Below are 7,970 nucleotides of genomic sequence, written 5' to 3' on the forward strand. Positions count from 1 at the left end.
TGGAAAATGTTTCTAATCTGGGGAAGAACACAGATACTAAAATCCAAGAAGCACAGAGAACTCCCATTAGATTAAACAAAAATCGACTACCACCAAGGCATATCATAGACACCTTCACAAAATAAACATACAAGGAAAGAATTATGAAAGCAGAAAAAGGGAAAAAAGTCCTTAACCTGTAGGGAAAGACAAAACAGATTTGCGGCAGACCTATCCACAGAAACTTAGCAGGCCAGAAAGGAGTAGCAGGGTATATTCAATCATTCAGTGCTGAATCAGAAAAATATGCAGCCAAGAATTCTTTATCCAGCAAGGGTGTGATTCAAAATAGAAGAAGAGATAAAGAATTTCCCAGACAAAGAAAAATTAAAGGAATTCGTGACCACTAAACCAGCCCTGGAAGAAATTTTAAGGGGAACTCTTTGAGTGGAGAAAAGTCAAAACAAAACAAAAAAGACCAAAAGCAACAAAGACTAGGAAGGACCAGAGAGCACCATCAGACACACCAATCTACAGGCAACACGATGGCACTAAATTCATCTTTCAGTACTCACTCTAAATGTCAATGGACTAAATGCTCCAATCAAAAGACATAGGGTATCAGAATGGATAGGAAAACAAGACCCATCTATATGCTACTTACAAGAGATTCATGTTAGATCTAAAGACACCTGTAGATTGAAAGTAATGGAATGGAGAACAATCTATCATGGTAATGGTCATCAAAAGAAAGCTGTGTACCCATACTTACATCAGACAGACTATATTTTAAACTAAAGACTATAACAAGAGATGAATAAGGGCATTATATCATCATTAAGGGGTCTATCCAACAAGAAGATCTAACAATTATAAATATTAATGCCACCAACATGGAAGAACTGAAATATATAAATCAACTAATCACACACATAAAGAATCTCATTGCTAATAATACCATAATAGTAGAGAACTTCAACACCCCCACTCACAGCAATGGACAGATTGTATAAGCAGAAAAGCAACAAGTAAACAATGGCTTTGAAGGACACACTGGACCAAATGGACTTAACAGATATATTCAGAACATTTCATCCTAAAGCAGCAGAATACACATTCTTCTTGAGTGCACATGGAACATTCTTCAGAATAGATCACATACTGGGCCACAAATCAGCCATCAATAAATACAAAAAAAAAATTCATTTTTGGAACACGCTATGAAACTCAAAATCAACCATAAGAAAAAATTTGGAAAGACCATGAATACTTGGAGATTAAAGAACATCCTACTGAAGAATGAATGGGTTAATAAAAAAATTAAAGAGGAAATTTCAAAGTACATGGAAACCAATGAAAATAAAATCATAGCAACCCAAAAACTTCTGTGATGCAGCAAAGGCAGTCATAAAAGGGAAGTATACAGCAATCTAGGCCTTCCTAAAGAAGGAATAAAAGTCTCAAATACACAACCTAACCAGACACTTCAAAGAGCTGGAAAAAAACAGCAAATAAAGCCCAAGACAAGCAGAAGAAGGGAAATAATAAAGATTAGAGCAGAAACCAATGATTTCAAAATCTTTTAAAACAGTAGAACAGATCAATGAAATCAGGAGCTGGTTCTATGAAAGAATTATAAACCCCTAGCCAGATTGATCAAAAAGAAAAAGGAAAGGACCCAAATAAATAAAATCAAAAAAATTAAAGAGAGATCACAATCAACACTGCAGAAATACAAACAGTAATAAAAGAATGCTATGAGCAATTACATGCCAACAAATTGGGCAATCTGGAAGAAATGGACAAATTCCTAGAAACATATAAACTACCAAAACTGAAACAGGACAAAATAGAAAATATGAACAAACCTGTAACTAGTAAAGAAATTGACTCAGTAATCAAAAATCTTCCAACAAACAAGAGACCAGGGCCAGTTCGCTTTCCAGGGCAATTCTACCAAACATTTAAAGAAGACTTAACACCTATTATTTTGAAGCTGTTTCAAAAAATACAAAGGGAAAGAAAACTTCCAAACTCATCCTATGAGGCCACCATCACCTTGATTACAAAACCAGACAAACACCCCACTTAAAAGAACTACAGACCCATTTTCCTGATGAACATGGATGCAAAAATTCTCAATAACACACTAGCCAACCTGATCAAAAAATACATTAAAAGAATCATTCATCACGATCAAGTGAGATGTATTCCTGGGATACAGGGCTGGTTCAATATCTGCAAGTCAATCAGTGTGATACCTCACATCAATAGAAGAAAGGACAAGGCCCACATGATCCTCCCAATAGATGCTGGAAAAGCTTTTGACAAAATACAGCATCCATTCTTGATAAAATACACTCAAGAAAGTAGGGATAGAAGGATCATACCTCAAGATCATAAAAGCCATATACAAAAGACCCAATGCTAATATCATCCTCAATGGGGAAAAACTGAGAGCTTTCCCTCTAAGGTCAGGAACACAACAAGGATGTCTACTCTCACCACTGTTATTCAGCATAGTGTTGGAAGTCCTAGCCTCAGCAATCAGACAACACAAAGAAATAAAAGGCATCCAAATTGGCAAGGAGAAGTCAAACTTTCACTCTTCGCAGATGACATGATACTCTATGTGGAAAACCCAAAAGACTCCACCAAAAAAACTGCTAGAACTGATAGATGAATACAGCAAAGTCGCAGGATATAAAATCAATGTGCAGAAATCGGTTGCATTTCTATACACTGATAATGAAGCAGCAGAAAGAGAAATCAAGGAATCAATCCCATTCACAATTGCACAAAAAAACATAAAATACCTAGGAATAAACCTAACCAAAGAGGTGAAAAGTCTATACATTAAAAGCTGTAGAGAGCCTATGAAAGAAACTGAAGAAGACACAAAATAGTGGAAAAACAGTCCATGCTAATGGATTGGAAGAACAAATATTGTTAAAATGTCGATACTTCCCGAAGCAATCTACATATTCAATGCAATCCCTATCAAAATAACACAACCATTCTTCACAGAGCTAGAACAAACAATCCTAAAATTTGTATGGAACCAAAAAAGACCCCCAAATAACCAAAGCAATCCTGAAAAAGAAAACTGAGGCTGGAGACATCACAATCCCAAACTTCAAGCTGTATTACAAAGCTGTAATCATCAAGACAGTATGGTACTGGCACCAAAACAGACACTCAGATCAATGGAACAGAATAGAAAACTCATAAATGGACCCACAAACATATGGGCAACTAATCTTTGACAAAGCTGGAAAGAATATCCAATGGAATAAAGACAGTCTCTTCAGCAAATGGTGTTGGAAAACTGGATAGGGACATGCAGAAAAATGAACCTGGACCACTTTATTATACCATACACAAAAGCAACCTCAAAATGGATGAAAGACCTAAACATAAGACAGGAAGCCATCAAAGTCCTAGAGGACAAAACAGGCAAAAACCTCTTTCACATTGGCTGCAGCAACTTCTTACTCAACATGTCTCCAGAGGCAAGGGAAACAAAAGCAAAAATGAACTACTGGGACCTCATCAAAATAAAAAGCTTCTGCACAGCAAAAGAAACAATCAGCAAAACTAAAAGGCAACCAACAGAATGGGAGAAGATATTCATGAAAGACATATCTGATAAAGGGTTAGTATCCAAAATCTATAAAGAACTTATCAAACTCAACACCCAAAAAACAAATAATCCAGTGAAGAAATGGGCAAAAGACATGAATAGACACTTTTCCAAAGAAGATATCCAGATGGCTAACCGACACATGAAAAAATGCTTAACATCACTCATCATCAGAAAATACAAGTCAAAACCACAATGAGATACCAACTCACACCTGTCAAAATGGCTGAAATTAACAACTCAGGCAACAACAGATGTTGGCAAGGATGTGTAGAAAGGGGAACCCTTTTGCACTGCTGGTGGAAATGCAAACTGGTGCAGCCACTCTGGAAAACAGGATGGAGTATCCTCAAAAAATTAAAAATAGCATTACCCTATGGCTCAGCAATTGCACTACTAGGTATTTATCCAAAGGATATAAAAATGCTGATTCAAAGGGGCACATGCACCCCAATGTTTATAGCAGCATTATTAACAATAGCTGAAGTATGGAAAGAGCCCAAATGTCCAAATGTCCATCGACGATGAATGGATAAAGATGATGTGGTGTATACACACACACACACACACACACACACACACACACACACACTCAATGGAATATTACTCGGCAATAAAAAGGAATGAAATCTTGCCCTTTGCAACAACATGCATAGAACTAGAGTGCATTATGCTATGTGAACTAAGTCAGAGAAAGACAAATATCATATGATTTCACTCATATATGGAATTTAAGATACAAAACAGTTGAATATAAGGGAAGGGAAGCAAAAATAATATAAAAACAGAGAGGGAGATAAATCGTAAGAGACTCTTAAATACAGAGAACAAACTGAGGGTTGCTGGCAGGGTGTTGGGTGGAGTTTCAAAGGGCTGAAGGGGTGAGGAGCATTAAGAAGGACACTGGATAGGATGAGCACTGGGTGTTACATGTAAGTAATAAATCACTAAACTGTCTTCCTGAAAAAAAAATTATCTTTGAATCCTCACAGAATGTTGCTAAATATTCATTTAGCAGTTAATAAAATAGTCTCTGCCCTCACAAAGTTTATAGGCTAACAGGGAAGACACCAAAGCCACTATGATAGAAAATGTTCAAGGGTCAATAGCCCAATTATAGAAGCAACCCAAGTTTCCATCAATAGATGAATAAAGAAGAAGTGGTATACTAATCTATCTATCTATCTATCTATCTATCTATCTATCTATCTATCTAAGTATTACTTGGCCATAAAAAAGAATGAAATCTTGCCATTTGCAACAACATGGGTGGATCCAGGGAGTATTATGCTAAGTGAAATAAGTCAGTTGGAGAAAGACAAGTACTATAGGATTTCACTCATATGTAAAATTTAGGAAACAAACAAAAAAAGGAGACAAATTAAAAAAACAGACTCTTAATTATAGAGAATGGAGGGGAGGTGGGTGGGGAATGGGTGAAATAGCTGAAGGGAATTAAGAGTTATCTTGATGAGCACTGGGTAATTATAGAATTGTCAAAGCACTATATTATACACTTGTAACTAATACAACGTTGCATATTAAAAAAAAACTACAGACTTCAAGCTATACTACAAAGCTATAATCATCAAGACAGTATGGAACTGGCACAAGAACAGACACTCAGATCAATGGAATAGGATAGAGAACCCAGAAATGGATCCACAAACGTATGGGCAACTAATCTTTGACAAAGCAGGAAAGAATATCCAATGGAATAAAGACAGTCTCTTCAGCAAATGGGGCTGGGAAAACTGGACAGCGACATGCAGAAGAATGAACCTGGACCACTTTCTGACACCATACACAAAAATAAACTCAAAATGGATGAAAGACCTCAATGTAAGACAGGAAGTCATCAAAATCCTCAAGGAGAAAGCAGGCAAAAACCTCTTTGACCTTGCCCGCAGCAATTTCTTACTCAACACATTTCTGGAGGCAGGGGAAACAAAAGCAAAAATGAACTACTGGGACCTCATCAAAATAAAAAGCTTCTGCACAGTGAAGGAAACAATCAGCAAAACTAAAAGGCAACTGACAGAATAGGAGAAGATATTTGCAAATGACATATCAGATAAAGGGTTAGTATCCAAAATCTACAAAGAACTTATCAAACTCAACACCCAAAAAACAAATAATCCAGTGAAGAAATGGGCAAAAGACATGAATAGACACTTTTCCAAAGAAGACATCCAGATGGCCAACCGACACGTGAAAAAATGCTTAACATCACTCATTATCAGGGAAATACAAATCAAAACCACATGGAGATACCACCTTACACCTGTCAGAATGGCTAACATTAACAACTCAGGCAACAACAGATGTTGGCGAGGATGCAGAGAGAGAGGGTCTCTTTTGCATTGTTGGTGGGAATGCAAGCTGGTGCAGCCACTCTGGAAAACAGTATGGAGGTTTCTCAAAAAACTAAAAATAGAACTACCCTATGACCCAGCCATTGCACCACTAGGCATTTACCCAAGGAATACAGGTGTGCTGTTTCAAAGGGACACATGCACCCCCATGTTTATAGCAGCACTATCAACAATAGCCAAAGTATGGAAAAAGCCCCAATGTCCATCAATGGACGAATGGATAAGGAAGCCGTGGTATGTATATACAATGGAATATTGCTCGGCAATCAAAAAGAATGAAATCTTGCCATTTGCAACTATGTGGATGGAACTAGAGGGTATTATGCTAAGTGAAATTAGTGAGTCAGAGAAAGACAAAAATCATATGACTTCACTCATATGAGGACTTTAAGAGACAAAACAGATGAACATAAAGGAAGGGAAACAAAAATAATATAAAAACAGGGAGGGGACAAAACAAAAGAGACTCATCAATATGGAGAACAGAGGGTTGCTGGAGGGGGTGTGGGAGGGGGGATGGGCTAAATGGGTAAGGGGCATTAAGGAACCTACTGAAATCATTGCTTCACTATATACTAACTAATTTGGATGTAAATTTTAAAAAATAAAGTTAAAAAATAAAAATAAAAATAAAATAAAATTAATTTTATGTCGGGGCACCTGAGTGACTCAGTCAATTGAGCATCCAACTTTAGCTCAGGTGATGATTTCATGGTTTGTGAGTTCGAGCCCCACATGGGGCTCACTACTGTCAGAGCAGAGCCTGCTTTGGAACCTCCCTCCCCCCTTCTCTCTCTGTCCTTCTCCCAATCATGCTTTCTCTCTCTCAAAAATGAATAAACATTTTTTTTAAAAAAAACTAGAACTCTTAGGAAATATGTCTACATATTTTATAAAATTCTTTTTTTATGTTTATTTTTGAGAGAGAAAGATACAGAATGTGAATAGGGGAGGGGCAGAGAGATGGGGAGACACAGAATCTGAGCTGTCAGCATAGAGCCTGATGCAGGGCTTGAACCCACAAACCACAAGATCATGACCTGAGCTGAAGTCACTTAACCTACTGAGCCACCCAGGCACCACTAAAATTCTTTTTTTTTTTTCTTTAACATTTATTTATTATTGAGAGACAGAGAGACAGAGCATGAGAAGGGGAGGGGTAGAGAGAGGGGGAGACACAGAATCTGAAGTAGGCTTCAGATCTGTGCTGACTGCTCAGAGCCTGATGCAGAGCTCGAACTCACAAACTGCGAGATCATGACCTGAGCCGAAGTCGGTCACTTAACCGACTGAGTCACCCAGGTGCCCCCTAAAATTCTTATTACAATAAATGTTTTATTAAAGAACAGAAATACTAATTACATCATAAAATATATCAAAAGAAAAAGAATGTTCAAGGTTCAGTGGAGAATAAAGATATGAGAGAAATCTTCATAGAAGTGACTCCACTTGAATATTTTAAAAATGTCTAGCAAAAGATGAACAAAGATACAAAAGTGCGTAGGATGTAGCAGAGACCACTAGAATTCCACCAGAATTCTTTCTTCCTATTTGGGCACACAGCTAGATTACATTTCTTAGTCTCCCTTGAAGTTAAACATGGTCATATGAGCAAGATTTCACCAATACAATAAGAGTGAAAGTAATGTGTACCACTTCTAGGCCTAGCTAACAAAATCCTCATATATATATATAATAAAAAAGGTAAGATTATAGTCTGTGTGTGTATATGTATATATATGTGTGTATATATGTGTGTGTATGCATATATATATATATATATATATATATATATATGCCACAAGAAAAAAGGAATCCAGATCTTTGAATAACTGCAAGGTGGAAAACTGGATAACTGCCCCATGAACCTCAACACCTACCAAGAAATCATCTTATAGGGGTGCTTGGCTGGCTCAGTCGGTAGACCATGCAACTCTCAATCTCAGGGTCATTAGTTCAAGCCCCATACTGGG

The sequence above is a fragment of the Puma concolor genome, chromosome C1 (genome assembly GCF_028749965.1).
Source record: "Puma concolor isolate L17-30 chromosome C1, mPumCon1.1.hap2, whole genome shotgun sequence".
NCBI lineage: Eukaryota > Metazoa > Chordata > Mammalia > Carnivora > Felidae > Puma > Puma concolor.